At 44.7% G+C, this 17,708-nt stretch overlaps 1 protein-coding gene across 7 annotated transcripts in view; it reads left to right on the plus strand.

The window, feature by feature from the left end:
• The window catches only part of LOC118894686 (LIM domain containing preferred translocation partner in lipoma), a 697,996-nt gene that overhangs the window by 55,562 nt on the left and 624,726 nt on the right, over positions 1-17,708 (plus strand). For 5 of the 7 annotated variants that reach the window (XM_036851114.1, XM_036851111.1, XM_036851112.1 and 2 more), the window contains exon 2: positions 14,279-14,395. The gene's annotated coding sequence lies outside the window, so the exon portion shown is untranslated. Of the gene's footprint in view, positions 1-7,866; positions 7,890-14,278; positions 14,396-15,823; positions 15,843-17,708 lie in introns of those variants that run through there. The other 2 variants (XM_036851110.1, XM_036851113.1) reach the window with 2 other exon arrangements.

The following is a 17,708-nucleotide window of genomic DNA, read 5'->3' on the forward strand; positions in this document are numbered from 1 at the left end:
TCATTTTACAGCATGATGGTGGGCAGGGGAGGCCCAGGAGTGCAGCTCACCTGCCTTGCAGGTACATGGCTAGTTAGGTGGGATTAGAATCCAGATCTTTTTATTCTCGGGTCATTCCTCCTTCTACTATGTGGAAGCTGCCCCTTCAGACAAAGGCAGAGAAAATGCCCATTTTGCAGATGAGGAAATTGGGACTCAGGATGCCAGAGGTGCCCACACTTATTGATCTAATTTGTGAGAAATTGAGAACTGGAGCCAAGTTCTCCCAGGTCAGACCTCTTTCTGTCACGTTACATGGACTCAAAGGTCTGAATTTGATGGTTTTTTAATTTCACTTTTTTTTTTTTTTTTTCTTTTTTGGTTTCTACTTACCCTTTTCTTCTTTGGGTCATGTGAATATTGTTTGAATGTGAGCTGCTACCTTCCGATCTGCTTTGCTGCCTGTTATCTTTTTCTTTCCTGAAAGAGGATGATAGCTTGTCCAAGAGGAGGAACTGAATAGTGGAGGCCTTTATTTCAGCTTTACCTGGGGAGGTGAAATTATGCACAGGCCTTGAAAGAAACTGATCAGGGCTTTCCATCTGAGCCTCTCCCGCTATTCTTAAAGCTGCAAGAATTCTGGAGTATAATTCCCATTCATAGGTGAGCCCTGATTCTGAATAGATTTTAAACACACACACACACACACACACACACACACACACACACACAGAGACGTCTTTAGCCTTCTTTGATGTGCCAGCAGCATTCGACAGAGACCAAGAGGGCACCACCCTACTATAGTCCCCCAGATGTTACACGGCCCTAATGAGTAACTCTTCGTAGTCAGATCAGTTTCTGATCAGCTTGGGGGCCCCTTTCTCTAGTGCAGGAAAGATGTTGGAGATGTGTTTTGGAGAAGTGCTTTGATGCCCATGGCGTTAGGTGACAGATCACCATAGAGGGGAGAAAGTGCTCTGACACCTGAGCTTGTGTGGTCGGTGAGGAAGGGAGGGGAAGCAGCTCTCTAAGTGGCTCTGAAGCACAGGGGAGACAGGGACTTCCCTCCCGGGAACCTGCACGCACCCCACCTCCTCCTCCCCGCTGTGCCTGGGCGGTGATTGTAGGCTCTGTTCACCAGGTGGCACGAGCCTACCTTGAAGCATGGAGGCTTGGGATGTTTTCCCGCTGTGATGCTGACCAGGGGCACCAAGAGGTTAGGGTTGGTAGTACCAGTGGGAATGCTATTACTGCCCATAAGGAAAACTAACATGCATTGACTGCTTTCTGGGTGCCAGGCACTGGGCTAAGCACTTGACCTACATTGATTCACTACTACAGCTACCTGTGAGTAGGTACTATTTGGGGGGGTATTTATTTATTTATTTAAAAATTATTTGATTGAAGTATAGTTGTTTTACAATGTTGTGTTAATTTCTGCTGTACAGCAAAGTGATTCAGTTGGTACTATTGTTTTAATCGTATTTTTAATTTTGGTAGAATACACAATGATTTTTACTATCTTAACCATTTAAAAAATTTTTTTAAATTTATTTTATTTTTGGCTGTGTTGGGTCTTCGTTGGTGCACGCGGGCTTTTCTCTGGTTGCGGCGAGCGGGGGCTACTCTTCGTTGCGGTGCACGGGCTTCTCACTGCGGTGGCTTCTCTTGTTGCGGAGCACGGGCTCTAGGCATGCGGGCTTCAGTAGTTGTGGCACACAGGCTCAGTAGTTGTGGCTCGCGGGCTCTAGAGCGCAGGCTCAGGAGTTGTGGCTCACGGGCCCAGTTGCTCCGCGGCATGTGGGATCTTCCCAGACCAGGGCTCAAACCCGTGTCCCCTGCACTGGCAGGCGGATTCTTAACCACTGCGCCACCAGGGAAGCCCCATCATCTTAACCATTTTTAAGTGTGCAGCTCAGTAGTGTTCAGTACAGTCATATATTGGACAACCAATCTCCGGAATGCTTTTCATCTTGCAAAACTGAAACTCTGTACCCATTAAACTTTTACTCCTCATTCTCCCCTCCCGCAGCCCCTGACAGCCATCATTCTGCCTTCTGCCTCTATGAATTTGACTTTTCTAGGTATCTTATAAAAGTGGAATCATACAGTATTTGTCCTTTTGTGACTGGCTTATTTCACTCAGCATAATGTCTTCAAGGTTCATCTATGTTGTAGCATGTGTCAGAATGTCCTTTCTTCTTATGGCTGAATAGTAATAAATTGTATATATACCACCACATTTTATTTATCCATTTAGGTACTATTTTTTACCTCCATTTTATAGCAGAAGAACCTGAGGCTTTGAGGAGTTAATAAGTAAGTTGTCCAACATCATGCAATCAGTAGTGGAGCTGGGATTTGAACCCAGGTCGTGTGGCTGTAGAGTGCATGTGATCAGGAGTAAGCAGATGGTGGAATTCAGCTGGCAAGAGTGTGAAAAACCAGGGTGATTCTCACCTGGGTGGTGACACCTCCTCACACAGTGCTGTGACATTTCAGTAACCAAGTGTTCCCAAGGACCATATGTACACAGGTATTTCCCTCTGGTTTATATTGGCCTCTGGGAAGCTCAGAGCCAAATGTGAAGCTCACCTCTAGCAAATGGTATGAGGCATATGGCTTATATTTCTGTCCCTTTCCTTCACCTTATTTTTCCATCTCCCTTCCCAATTTTCTTACTTTAAAAAAAAATCATGAACAGTGTGCATCTTTTGTCAGGTACTTCAGATTTTTTCTGGAACAAGGCAGAATATATAAATCGATGACATGATATCAGGTATTTTTGTCATTATTATTGTCTAAGGAATAACTGGTCTGTGGAGCAGTGGACAGAGACTAAAAAGGAGATTTTCTAACCTGACTCTGCTGTTAACTCAGTGTCTAACTTGGGCGAAGACGCATGCACCTTTCTGAGTCTCAGTTTTCCCGCCTGGAAGATGGGGCTGCAGTTGATGACGGTGAACATTTCGTCTGTGCTGAGCCCTGCTCTAGGCACGCCGCATGGTTTATCTCCTTTAATTCTCCCCACACTCCCACAAGGCAGGTGCTGTTGTCCCCCCCGCCCCACACTTAATTAATATTATTTTTCTTTTTTCCTTATTTATTTATTTATTTATGGCTGCGTTGGGTCTTCGTTGCTGCGCGCGGGCTTTCTCTAGTTGCGGCGAGCGGGGGCTACTCTTCGTTGCGGGGGGTGGGCTTCTCATTGCGGTGGCTTCTCTTGTTGCGGAGCATGGGCTCTAGGCGTGCAGGTTTCAGTACTTGTGGCACGTGGGCTCGGTAGTTGTGGCTTGCGGGCTCTAGAGCGCAGGCTCAGGAGTTGTGGCGCACGGGCTTAGTTGCTCCGTGGCATGTGGGATCTTCCCGGAACAGGGATCGAACCCGTGTCCCCTGCATTGGCAGGCGGATTCTTAACCACTGCGCCACCAGAGAAGTCCTGTTGTCCCCTTTTTAGTTGAGATAAATAAGGCCTAGAGAAGTGGGAAAACTTGCCTGAACTGCTACAGCTCCTGAGTGCAAGCATCAGTGATCCGCGTCTGACTCCGAAGCCCAGGATGTTAGCCGCAGTGCTGGGCTACTTGCCTTGAAGCAGCCTTTGAGGCTTCTGCCATCTGTGGCATGCATTCATCTAATTTCATTAAGTCTTTATTGGATTCCCAATTATATGCCTCGTACTGCTCTGGGCGCTGATCCAGTATTGGGTTTAGAGTGAAGAAAAAGACACACAAAACAATGGTCCCTTGGAACTTACATTCTAGTAGGGTTGTGTGGAGGAGGCGGAAAATAGATGAACATGTAAACAGCAGAGAATAATAAGTAACGCTTAGGAGGGTTCACAGAGGGTGCTCTGCCCGTGAGGGAATGCGGAAGAGCCCAGGAAGTGATGTTTAAGCTGAGCTCTGAATGACAAGGAGCCAGCCGTGGGAAAGTCGGGGTTGGGCAGGGAGCGTTGTAGGCAGAGGGCAAGGCCAGTGCCAGGGCTGTGGAGTGGGAATGAGTTTGTGTTTGAGGAACAGAGGAGACCAGTGTGCCAGAAGGTAGTGGACTGCTGGGGGAGAAGCATGAGATGAGGGCAAGGCAGCGGCTGGTAGGTGTCAGTGAGCTCGAGAAGGGGCTTGGAGCTGAGTTGAGGTGTGATGGGAAGCATCTGAGTTACGTTTACCAGCATCATTCTGACTTCTGTGGGGGAAATGCATTGCCAGGAGTAGAAGCAAGCCATAATCCGGGTGAAAGGTGGTAATCACAGTGATTAGGGTAGTCGAAGTGGAACCAGAGAGAAGGGGATGGGTTCATGACATGCTTTGGTGGGATCATCTAACTCTGTAGGGTGTCAGGTGCAGTTTCCTCCAGAGAAATGTCAAGCTCAAGTGGGCAGCAATCTGAGAGACCCCGATGGAGGTGGAGTGGGGTGCACAGACTTGCAGCTGGTTTGGACTAAGGAGTCTGAGTGCTCCCCGCTTTGGTTTCTAGCCTTGAGCTTCTGGCCAAGGACCGGAGGGCAGTGGCTTCCTGCCTCTGACGTCCTGGCTGAGAGCTGCTGGAACGCCCCACGATGAGCCCCGCAGAACATGCCGCTTCCTTTGCTCTTTCTGGGTATTGTATAAAGCATTCTTTCCCACCAAGAATACAGAACATCAGAGTGATGTTGACTTCATGGGCCACATTTAACATACGGTTTTTCCTTGATGTGTCCTCTGTTCTTGCAGAAACTCCTGCCTCCGGTAAACTCTGTGGTGAGGCGCCTTCAACCACCCCGTCAGATGGATTTAGAAGGCTCAGTGGGGACCCGGAAGAGCTGGGGCTTCAAAGCCCCACCTTGCCTTGGGGACCCTGGTCCAAGGGTACCCCTCAGCCCTCCTCTTTTATTTACATTTGAATTCACACTTGCTGGCCCTTGCCCTGCTCCCTGTAATTCCTTTTAATGGGCTGGACTCCCCTGTAAGTACTCCAAGTTTCAATGGAGAAACTGGTCTCAGAGAAGTTAGGTGATTAGTCAGTGTTAGGTAGTGGCTGAGTCAGTTTGGGAATCCAAGATTCCTGACCGAGCCTCGTGCTCTGGCCACCAGGCCAAAGTGACCTAGCATGTGACCTCTTTTCCCGGGGTGTCTCATGGCGATCTTAGACCGCACTTGGCTTAAGCCTGGAGATGCCCAGAGATTATAGACGAAATCATCTGAAATTCGCTCCTGAGGCTTCTTCACAAACTCCTCTTCAAATAGTTTGCAGTCTATAGTTGCTAGTGTTGTTTTGTTTTTTGTTTTTTGTTTTACACCTCTTTTAGCATCATCTCTTAAAAACAATGTTTTGTTTTTGCTCACTTGAATTTCTTTTAAAATTTCTCTTGTATATTACCCATTCATTTAGTCAACAAACATTTATTGAGTTCTTACTGTATGCCAGGCATTGTGCTAGGTGCCGGAGATGGATTCAAAGATAATTTGGAGGCGTATGGGAGTGGATAATTACAACACAGTGAGATAAGTGCTATAATAGAGGGATATATAAGGAGCTAGAAATAGCACTATGAATAACATCTCTGAACAAATTGCCTTCTTTTTTTCCTTTTGGATTATTCCCTTATGTATATTGCCCAAAGTGGGATTACTGGGTCATTTAAAAGATGAAAACAATTTGGCACAAAAAGATGTAATGACTTTGCCTGGGGAATATAGCTCAATTTTCAACAGGGGGAAAAATTGTTGACAATTCCAGATTTAGATACTTCACCAGGAGGATTGGGCAGTTTTTATACTATTTCTATCAATGTGGTGGCTTTCAAGGGGAGCATCTATTCTAAACATGTCACCCCACATGTAGAAACACATATCCTTATATTTAATCTCACAGATTCCTTGTTAATGCTCACAAGAACCTAGCTATGTAAGTATGATCGTTTCCATTGTACAACTGAGGAAACTGTGCCTTCGTTAAAAGGAAGTGACTTGCTCAGCATTCCGTAGTTAATTAGTGGAGAATCCAAGAATCAAGTGTAAGGTCTTTTGATTCTATAACTCCTGTCCTGTACTCCATGCTCTTTTTATCAACTGGGGGGTACTTATGCTCCAGCAAGGGCCTGGAATTCATTTCGTTATCTGTAGAAACTCTTCTCGAGAAGGTCAGGATCTATGAGATAGGTATAGAAGTCCTAACCTCCAGAGGGTCCAGTGTCCTGCTGTACATTGACCTGAAAGGACTTGAAGGCCCTTTATTCCTGACTCTGGCCCGGGTCCTGAAAGGTTAGTGCATGGTCTTAGCACCGAAGCACAGAATCCCAAGGAAACCTGAGACCATGCCACAGTCCTGTTTTGAAACATTTATTATTTTCCTAGTATATTCAGCGGTTATTTCCCTGACTTTAAATTCACTTATTTTGTTATTCATAACATTTTCCTAGTATTTTTGGCATCTAAGTAAACACTCCTGCCCCTGCTACCCAGGGCTCATCATAACCAGACAGCAGTACCTATCCACTGTGAACACCCTTGATGTTCCCGCTCACTCATTTTCTCACCTTCATGCTGTAACTCATGCTGTTCTTTTTGCCTGAGATGACCTCTCCCATCTTCATCCCTAGAACTCCTGCTCCTCCTGTAAACTTCTGCACAGATGCCACCTTCTGAGTGAAGTAACCTCTGGTCACCATCCGTTCCCTACCGTCCGTACTCCCCTAGAAGCGATCTCTCTGTTCTGCTAACTCACAACCCAGTGGGCCAGGAGGCAATAAAGTATAACTGTATGGTGCCTACAGGCATGGGATCTGGATTTGAGTCTTGGCTGTGATGCTTCCCTAGCTGTGTGATTTGTTAGGTCAGTTAACCTGATGAGTTGCCTCGTCTGTCAAGTGGGTACAAATAATCACACCAACCCACAGGTTGTTATGAAGATGTGTACTGTTATCTGTGCTCCTTCTGTGGCACCTGCCATCACCTACTTTATGTTTTATCTCTATCTCTAGACTGGGAGCTCTTTAAGGGCAGGAAGGATCACATCTTGCCTGTGCCTTTGACATATGGGACCTGCCACAAAGTCTCCTTTAAGGGAGAGGTTTCCTTATAACATCACTGGTGGCATCACTCAGTTCAGGCTCATTACAAGGCCCCAGTCACGTGGTGCCAGCCTGGCTGGGAGCTCTGTGATATGGAGCTTTGAGCACACATAGTGTGTGCTGGATAGGCCTCTGGCTCCTGCTTCTTGAGTGACAGAAAAGAGGCTAGAGCTTGTGTTTAGCCTGTGTTCTTCTGGTTCATCAGATTGGGTAGTGCTGACATTTCCCTAAAGGCAGAATGGAAATCCTGTTTGGAACACGAGACTTGGTTTCTTTTCTGGGTCTTCCATGGGTGAGTGTTCCAGACTAGAGGAAAGTGTCAGTGGAGGGGTGGGTTTGGGGCAACTCTGAGGGCCACCCACTCCTCTGACTTCTCTGGGTGGGGCCACAGAGAAGGGGTCCCTCCAGAGGAAGCTTTTGTTTAGACACGCCCACCCTTGCTGTGCTTGGAAGCTGATTATGGAAGGGGATTCAGTTCCATCTAGCTTTCTCTTGTGTCATTTTCCAAAATGCAGTAGCCATGAGTCTCAAGTGCCAGTGTTTTAGCCTGGCACACAAGGTCCTCCATGTTCTGACCGCAGCATTCCTTTCCAGCCTCATGTCCCACCACTTCCCTCCATGTTTTTTGCCACTGGCCTCACCAGATTAGTCACTTTCCCCAAGAAGAACACCCTGAACTCATCTCCTTAAAGCCTTAGCACACTGTGTTCTCTGGGCCTGCTTCCCTCCTCCTCATACGTGGAAATCCTCTTGGATCTTCAGGCTCAGTTTAGAAGTCATCGTCGGCAGAGCTCTTCCTGACCCTCAAAAGGACACTGCACGTACTGCTACTTTGCACACTTTTCCTTCTGTCTTGTCCCGGGTGAGTGTGTCCCTCTTGAACCTGTGAGCTCTTTGAGAGCTTAAGGCATGTCTGACTCAGCGCCTATATCTGCGAGGCCCGTACACTGTGCCTTCTTAAGGACAGGAGGTGCCAACAAATGCCTGTTTTGTGCACCTCTGAATGCAGGGCAGCTGACATCGTGGCAGCTAACAGTTGCGCCAGGGGGTGTTCAGAAGCTCATACTAGGATTACCCGTGATCCATTTGATCATGAGCCCAGACATTTGAATAATGTTTTTGAGTTGCCCTGATGTTAGCTCACTGCTAACCTTTCTCAGGCCTGCTTCTCACCTGGCAGATGTCTGCTTAGTGCCAGGGCTCTGAGCTCTTTATTTCACTTAAGAACATAGCAGCAAGATCATATGGCAGCTTCCATTTTTAGTTTTTTGAGGAACCTCCATACAGTTTTCCATAGTGGCTGCACCAATTTATGTTCTCACCAACAATGTAGGATTGTTCCCTTTTCTCCATATGATCCAGCAATCCCACTCCTGGGTGTATATCCAGACAAAACTATAATTCGAAAAGATACATGTACCCCTATGTTTATAGCGGCACTATTCACAATAGCCAACATATGGAAACAACCTAAAAGTCCGTTGACAGATGAATGGATAAAGAAGATGTGCTATATATACACAATGGAATACTACTCAGCCATAAAAAAGAATGAAATAATGCCATTTGCAGCAACATGGCTGGACCTAGAGATTACTATACTAAGTGAAGTAAGTCAGAAAGAAAAAAAACAAATATATGATATCACTTACATGTGAAATCTAAAATATGACACAAATGAACCTATCTACGAAACAGAAACAGCCTCACAGACATAGAGAACAGACTTGTGGTTGCCAAGGGGAAGGGGAGGTGGGGGAGGGATGGATTGCAAATTTGGAAGTAGCAGATGCAATCAATTATATATAGGATGGATAAACAACACGGTCCTACTGTATAGCACAGGGAACTATATTTAATATCCTGTGATAAACCATATTGGAAAAGAATATGAAAAAGAATATACATATATACATACATATATATATCTGAATCACTTTGCTGTACAGCAGGAGTTAACACAACATTGTAAATCAACTCTACTTCAATAAAATAAATTTAAAAAAAAAGAACATAACAGCAAGGTGACATTCAAGAAGGATCTATCTGCTTTTAATGTGAACATTTTTTAGTTTGAAAGTTCAGACTTTGTTTTAAAATGTGAACATAGCAGAAGATTTTTTTTTCAGGTATATTTCTGCCTCGAGCAGAATAGCTGTCCATAGTATAGTTTTAACTGCAAAATAATAAAACACAGGTCGTGGAGCTTGATTTTGAAGACTTGGGGTCAAGTCTGGGCTTTACCATTTACTAGCCCCCAAATCTTAGACAGTTGTTTGACCTCCCTGACCCTTAGTTTCCTCAGTGGACAATTGGGAAATCTTTTTCATAGGGCTGATGGACAGTTTAAATGAGGTCTTGTGCATTAAATTGGGGTTTTTACTACTGTCTGGCTCATCAATTGGATTCGAAGGACATTTTTAGATAGCAGTTCCAAAGAGTTTGCTTTTGGTGGCAAATGCTTGGATGTGTAAGTTTTCAGGCATGTATTTTATTTTGTTTTATTTTTTAGATGACAAAATAAATGAATTTACAGTCAGGGGACACACAGTATCTAACAGACCTAGTGAGCATATATGGCTTATAAGACTCAGTTATAGTTCTAATAAATTAGAACCACAGAACCATAGGCTTTGAGAAATTGTAGATAGAAACTTTGGAAGATGAGGGGGTGAACATTGATTAATGCACACTGCCTGCAGGCTCTGTGCTTTGCATGCTGGGTATGGCATCCCAAGAAATGATTACATACACCCTGAGGAGTAGGTGATATTAGCCCCACTTTGAAGACAGGAAAGCTTGAGCTCAGGGAGGTTAAATAATTTACACAGGTTCCCATAGCAAAGCCTTGAACTTCGCCCTGTACTTGTGATGGCCTCTAGAAATCCTTTCCATTTACAGAAGTGACAAGACCTGCCTTTTTCTCTTCATTCCAGGGCAGCCACAAGCTCTGGGCCAGATAAAGCAGTGGAAATCGGCAGTCTTAATGTCCCATAACTTGTTTAATGAGTCTAGAAGAGTGTCTTGACTTTTCCTGCCAGGAATCTGCTCATTTGGAGCTCCTTTGACTATACTCATTCATCAGCCTTTACCTCTCTTTCTCCCTTTTGGGGAGATATTTGCCATTGGCCAGCTGCACTTTTGAGGTCAGGGATGTATTTGAAGATGACTTCATATTTTCTTTAAGAAAAAAATTACAGGTGGAAATTAAATCTGTTGAGCATTTCCCATCATCTCCTCCAACATGTGGTAGTGGGAAGAGACAGCACGGGGCTGGAAGGTAGGGAGTTCTCACCTGGCACCTGTCACTGACCAGTGAGAGGACTTGGGCCAAGCCTTCCTTTCCCTTTCAGGGTTTCAGCGTCTTCATCTGTAAACAGTGAGGGCACCATCAGGTGACTCCTAAGATTTTAAAACTCTGCATGTCTTGTGGTGTCGAAACCATCAATTTCTGCTGAGCTGCGTAATCCTGCAGCTGTTTCTCTGCTACTTTTCAATCTTCAGGTTTAATCTATCCAACAATGTATAATTTTTTAAAGGGAAGCTTTTATAGACACTTCTGAAAATAAAATGGGGGGGAATAAATGGATGTTAAAAAATAGAAAACAACCAATTAAATGGTGTATAGTATGTAATTCTCCTTGGAAACCTGCGGAGAAATCGAGGCCCACTTTAACAACTGGTAATTTAAATTGCATTTGAACTCTGCTAATGGTTTGTTTGCATGAGAACTTCAATCATTTCACAGTGGTTTTTTAGCAGAACTGCTTGTTCTCTTTATGGAAAAGAAGAAAAAAAATTGTTAGAAGAAAAGTTGACTACGGAGAAGGGGAACCGTGTTCATTTGTGCACGGAGAGAAGCTAGCCAGTGCCTGAAACACTGCCCTAGGCCCAAGGTGGAGAGCTTTGCCTTTCAGCGAAGTTTGAAAATCTGGGAAGTCAGCTGCCCTTTGCTGCTGTTGTACAAACTGTTATGATTGATATCTCCCTCTGCAAGGAGAAGCTTAGGTTTCCTGGGACTTAGAGGTGGGGTCTTTTTGTTTTTATTTTAGTTTTTTTGAGATTTCACTGTCCACAGAGCCAGTGTTGGACTCCTCACATTCCATCCCCTCAGCAAGTTGGAAATTATGCCTTTCTCTCATTTCAGTGAGATGGCTTTGAAATTTCGAATGCCCGTCAAGAGCGCTAGCTCTCAGGAAACACATTGCTTTGCTGGACTCACCTCGATTATACTCCATTTTCCCAACTTAGTTTCTTTCTGCTGTTGGGCTATATGCAAGAACATTTTTTAACATCTTTATTGGAGTATAATTGTTTTAAAATGGTGTGTTAGTTTCTGCTTTATAACAAAGTGAATCAGCTATACATATACATACATCCCCATATTTCCTCCCTCTCGTGTCTCCCTCCCACCCTCCCTATCCCACCCCTCTAGGTGGTCACAAAGCACCGAGCTGATCTCCCTGTGCTATGCGGCTGCTTCCCACTAGCTATCTATTTTACATTTGGTAGTGTATGTTATGTCCATGCCACTCTCTCACTTCGTCCCAGCTTACCCTTCCCCCTCCCCATGTCCTCAAGTCCATTCTCTCCGTCTGCGTCTTTATTCCTGTCCTGCCCCTAGGTTCTTCAGAACCATTTTTTTTTTTTTTTAGAATTCCATATATATGTGTTAGCATACAGTATTTGTTTTTCTCTTTCTGACTTACTTCACTCTGTATGACAGACTCTAGGTCCATCCACCTCACTACAAATAACTCAATTTCATTTCTTTTTATGGCTGAGTAATATTCCATAGTATATATGTGCCACATCTTCTTTATCCATTCATCTGTCGATGGACACTTAGGTTGCTTCCATGTCCTGGCTATTGTAAATAGTGCTGTGGTGAACATTGTGGTACATGACTCTTTTCGTTTTTTTTTTGTTTTTTGTTTTTTATATCATCTTTATTGGAGTATAATTGCTTTACAATAGTGTGTTAGTTTCTGCTTTATAACAAAGTGAAACAGTTATACATATACATATGTTCCCATATCTCTTCCCTCTTGCGTCTCCCTCCCTCCCACCCTCCCTATCCCACCCCTCTAGGTGGTCACAAAGCACCGAGCTGATCTCCCTGTGCTATGCGACTGCTTCCCACTAGCTATCTATTTTACATTTAGTAGTGTATATATGTCCATGCCACTCTCTCACCCTGTCACATCTTACCCTTCCCCCTCCCCATATCCCCAAGTCCATTCTCTAGTAGGTCTGTGTCTTTATTCCCGTCTTGCCACTAGGTTCTTCACGCCCTTTTTTTTTTTTTTCTTCGATTCCATATATATGTGTTAGCATACTGTATTTGTTTTTCTCTTTCTGACTTACTTCACTCTGTATGACAGACTCTACCTCCATCCACCTCACTACAAATACCTCCATTTCGTTTCTTTTTATGGCTGAGTAATATTCCATTGTATATATGTGCCACATCTTCTTTATCCATTCATTCGATGATGGACACTTAGGTTGCTTCCATGTCCTGGCTATTGTAAATAGAGCTGCAATGAACATTGTGGTACATTAGTCTTTTTGAATTATGGTTTTCTCAGGGTATATGCCCAGTAGTGGGATTGCTGGATCGTATGGTAGTTCTATTTGTAGTTTTTTAAGGAACCTCCATACTGTTCTCCATAGTGGCTGTATCAATTTACATTCCCACCAACAGTGTAAGAGGGTTCCCTTTTCTCCACACCCTCTCCAGCATTTATTGTTTGTAGATTTTCTGATGATGCCCATTCTGACCAGTGTGAGGTGATACCTCATTGTCGTTTTGATTTGCGTTTCTCTAATAATTAGTGATGTTGAGCATCCTTTCATGTGTTGATGCAAGAGCTTTGAAGCGGGTGTTCTGAGGTCTGGGTGTGTAAGTCCTGGTTTTCCTCCAAAGCTGATTGCATGGCTGATGGCAGGTCTCTGGCCAGTGAGTGTCGGTGACCTCTTCTGTTACAGTGGCCGTACCTCGGTCCAGTGGAGCGAGCCCCGGACTTGAGCCCTGGGCTGCCTGCCACTCACTAATGGTGCGCTCCTGGGTGGTCACCTCCCTCCTCTGGCCCCCAGGTTCTTCTCCTGTCAGTTGGAAGAGTTGAAGTGGGTCATTTTTAAGGTCTGTCTCAACTTTGAGCTTGTACAGGTATTTGAAGGTTGAATGGGATCATATTCACAAAACAATTGTATGATTGGCTCAATAATGTTTCAAATGACAGCAATGAAAATGGGAGTAGTCATTTTTCTGGTATGTGGATTTCCCCTGTGTCTACAAAAGACACATTTTGTAACAACCAGCTACCCTGAATACTTGTCTGTTGGAATATATATTGAAGAATCCAAAATACTGATAGTTCTTTTTTTTTTTTTTAAAGTATTTGTTTTTATTTATTTATTTTTGGCTGCGTTGGGTCTTCGTTTCTGTGCGAGCGCTTTCTCTAGTTGCGGCGAGCGGGGGCCACTCTTCATCGCGGTGCGGGGACCGCTCTTCATCGCGGTGCGCGGGCCTCTCACTGTCGCGGCCTCTCTTGTTGCGGAGCACAGGCTCCAGACGCGCAGGCTCAGTAGTTGTGGCTCACGGGCCCAGCTGCTCCGTGGCACGTGGGATCTTCCCGGACCAGGGCTCGAACCCGTGTCCCCTGCATCGGCAGGCAGACTCTCAACCACTGCGCCACCAGGGAAGCCCATACTGATAGTTCTCAATGAAATAAAGCCAGTAATGAGGACTTCCCAGGAAGCCTCAAGGTTGTCCAGCCCTCTGCTGCTCACTGGCTCTCATTTTTTGGGCAAGGAAGCTAAGGTTCACAGTGGCCACTAGATCCCATAGTTAGAAATCTATCTCCAAACTCATATTCCTTGTCTCTTTTTATTTATTGTAGTTCAGATTTTGCTGTTAGTTTTTTCTTGCCTAAAATGTGAGTATCTAATTGATCTATCTCTTTCACTTCTGATATTATGATGAAGCTATATTCCCCCCAAAAGCTGAGATAGGAACACTGGGGTACCAGCATTCTCTTTCCTCATCATTCTAAGGCACATTAGTGAAATAGAAGTGCCAGGAGCTGACTGGCAGCTTAGGAGATCCAGAGGTCAGCCACTAGATTTGCGGGTTTCAAGCCTGGTATTCCCAGTCTGGTTTACCCAGTAAGTTCATAAACTTGGGAAGTTCTACAGCTGGTAAGATCCTAGAGATTCATAAGCAACCTCCTTCTCCCATTTCCACAGGTGGGAACATTGAGGAAACAGAACTGAAGACAGAATCCAGTCACCTGATTCCAGTTTAGTGCTTTCTCCGTTGTTCTACAGGGCACTCATCGGAGGGAAGATATTTTTCCTCAGTTGGTGAGTCCTATGCAAAGAAGAAAACTTTTTCCTTTTATAATCAATATGCATATTTTAACGAGTTTTAAAAATCAGTGGTTTCCATTTAAAGCATGGGCACTGGTAACTAGGATGGACTAAGAACTAAGAAGAAAAAAAATATTCTTCCTGTCTTCTTGAGCCGATTTCATTGGCAATGGACAGGATATAATAATGCTAATAAAATGTGTGGCAAAGCAAAGGCAGGACTCAGCTCTTGGAAGGTGGCAGGAAGAGAAGTTGGAAGAAGATTTGGACGAATGAGGATTTTAGATTGCCAGTAATTGCATTGCTTCCTTCTTTCTCCTTTGTCATGGAGGGAAGTGTTCTTGAAATTGAAGGACCAGAAAGAAAGTGTCAATGAACAGTGTTATGGGCGTTTCTGAGGAAAAGAAGTCATAGTATTGAGCTGCTCTTGCTCACCCCGGTGCAAGAGGCTTCTTCTGTGATCTTATTGTATTTTCACATCAACCCTTTGAGGTAGGGGAAGCTAAATTTGCTTAGTCAAGGGTGTGCACCTGTGTCTTAAAGGGCCTGCACGGGCTCCACAGGGATCTGAGTTTGACTCCTGGAATCCTGTTGCACACTCAGAAAGGAGAATGGTGAGCAGGTAAGGGAAACTTTCCCTTGTGTTTTGGAATTCCTCTGTGTTTATAGCAGGTAGAACATCGTATTCTAGAAAAGAATCGATGATATGGGATACCCTGGGCTGTAGGGGGATCTGAGGAAAATAGCTGGGGGATTCTGGGAAAGGCTTCTATTTAGAATTCTAGATTTGTGCTCTCCATCTCCAGGGCCAGTCCCTATATGCCCCGCCTCTGGCTTTTTACCAGATAAATAATATGTGTTGCCATGATCGTGGTGTAGTTTTTCAAAAGGGAGCAGATGTTGTAGTGATCCATAAAACCTAATTTCATTTAAAAGTATGTCTGAGTTTACAGTTACATTTTGTCACCCTTTGTTTTCTTAATCAATGTATCTTAAAAGAACACCGGGTTTTCTTTGCACCTATGGATCTGCATAAGATGAAAGGCTGGAAACCACTGCTTGGACTCTTAAACATTTTAGTCTGTTAACATTTCAAACATGGTCTGAGATGTCTTGCCCCAAGCATACGCTTTGAGCATCAGATGTAAATCTTTGTTCTCCGCTCTACTGCCTGAGTTTTTTCAGTACTTAAAATTAAATTGTGATGAATATGAAGCCTTGTACTTGGATTCAAACAAAAAATCGAGTGTGTCATGACAGAATGGGAGAGAGCACCTTACCAGGAGCGCGTTGGAAGAAACTCAGAAGCGTCTGTTGTCCATAAGCTAATTATGAGCCAGCAGTGGCTTTTGTCTTCCAAAACACTGACGCAGCCTCAGGCTGCAGTACAGAGAGAACAACGTGGGAGGGGTGACCCTGCCAGAAGCCGGCAAGTCCCGAGGTAAGGTGGCCCTTAGGCTCAGTTTGAGCAGGACCTGGGCTCTGTTTCTCTGCAGCGCTCCTTGCTCTGCCTTCTTGTGTGTGTGTTGGCTTCATCCGCAGGATGTTTCCCCTCTTGGTCACGAGCTGGCTGCCTGCTGTCACCTGGAAGCTTATGGCAGCTCCACAGTGGAGAAGAGGTGGTTCCTCCAAAGAGTATGTGAGTGCTGATAGGGGGCAGAGAGAGCACTAAGGCTTTGTGGGCGACCATGAACCTTTTGTTTACCCTCCTGTTGGGGCTCTCCTAGGGTATGGGACTTTAGTCCTTGCCTCCTCCTCTGAAAGGGACGTTAGCCAACTGGCCTCTCCGCACTAGGATGCTGAGAGGACCGGAAATGATGTCCCACTGTTACAGGAATGAGACCCGGAAAAGGCAGGATGCAGGGCACACATGACAATGACCTTTAAGAATATAAAATGCAGTCAGAAGAGGGGCAGCATCTCCTGCTCATGTGTGTAGCTCCACAGGCTAGTAGGATCTCTGGCACATAATAGGTGCACAGTGCATTTTCCTGGGTAGAAAGACTAAATCCAAAGGTAGTGACTGGCCCTTTTCCTGAGGGTGTTCTGTCAGGTGCTGACCAATTCTCTGTTGGCAAGCTTTAGGAATTCTAGCACAGATGAGGCTGAACTGCGTGGTTGTATGAGAATGAAACAAATAACTGGACAGAAATAGGCTTCTGGGACCAGTACACCTTAAGAAGTTTGCGAGTGCATAAAAAGGCAGCAAGTATGGTGGCATGGGGTATCAGAAGACCTGCCAAATATTAGATGTGCAGCCCTAGAAAACAACATCCCTCCACCTTCATTCCCCTGATCAGAGAATGAGGAATAATAATCGTTGTCCTGCCCACGTCTCGTGTTTGTTTAGAGCAAGTGGGTTGATAGATGCCAACTTGTTTTGCAAACTGTAAAGTGTGGTCCATACGTGATAGATCGTTACAGTTGTTTTCTTCTTTAGTTTCAACATAAAGAGTATAAAGAAAAATAAGACATTGACTATAAAGAAAAATATTGATCTTAAATATAAAGAAACATAAGACAATGTAAATGTGCAATCCCCTGCACTGTTCCTGGTGCATAGTATATGCTCAGTGTGTGCCCTTCCTTCCAACTCTGTACCCCCATCATCCCCAGGACTGGATGGGCAGTAATTTGTCCTCCGTCTTGGAAAGGAGCTAGATCTGGAACCTAGCTTAATGATCATGGTTGAAGTTGAGATGAAGTTGTGTATCATGATTACTTTCCATATTTGTTTTTGCTCTAGGCGGCAGGAGGTGGAGGGAGGTAGATTCAGAGACTGAGGAAGTCTCAGCGCTTTGAGAAATTCCCTAGAAGCTACAGTCTAGCCATTTGGGACTTGCGTTGTTTGATTAGATAATCACACCTTCTGCTCTAGGCGTGACTGGCCTAGTGGGAGTCAGGAAGGAAATTATTTCCCTCTGTTGATACTAGCATACAATTGTTGATGGTAGCCAAGGGCTTTCAGTTTTAATATTTCCTCTTTGGTCCTCAGAAGAATCAGGTATTACTCTCCGCCGGAAGCAAAGCATTGGTCACTTCCGTCAGAGGTGAAGGTCTTGGCTCCCTCCAATCTGTCAGTCAGGTGATTTCTGGGCATGTGTGACCATCTGTGTAGCCAGCTTTAATGCTTTTATGTTACTGCTTCAAAAGTTGCAAAAGGATTTGTTGGGTCTGAGCAGGGACTCATCCAGACTCCTGAGGTCCTGTGGCTGTTCTGTAACCAAGGGATGTGTTGTCGGAGATGTTTTGCTGTCCATGTAAGTAGAAGGTGGAGCTGGCTCTTTCTTTTGTTTCTTTCCTCCTA

The sequence above is a fragment of the Balaenoptera musculus genome, chromosome 4 (genome assembly GCF_009873245.2).
Source record: "Balaenoptera musculus isolate JJ_BM4_2016_0621 chromosome 4, mBalMus1.pri.v3, whole genome shotgun sequence".
Taxonomy (NCBI): domain Eukaryota; kingdom Metazoa; phylum Chordata; class Mammalia; order Artiodactyla; family Balaenopteridae; genus Balaenoptera; species Balaenoptera musculus.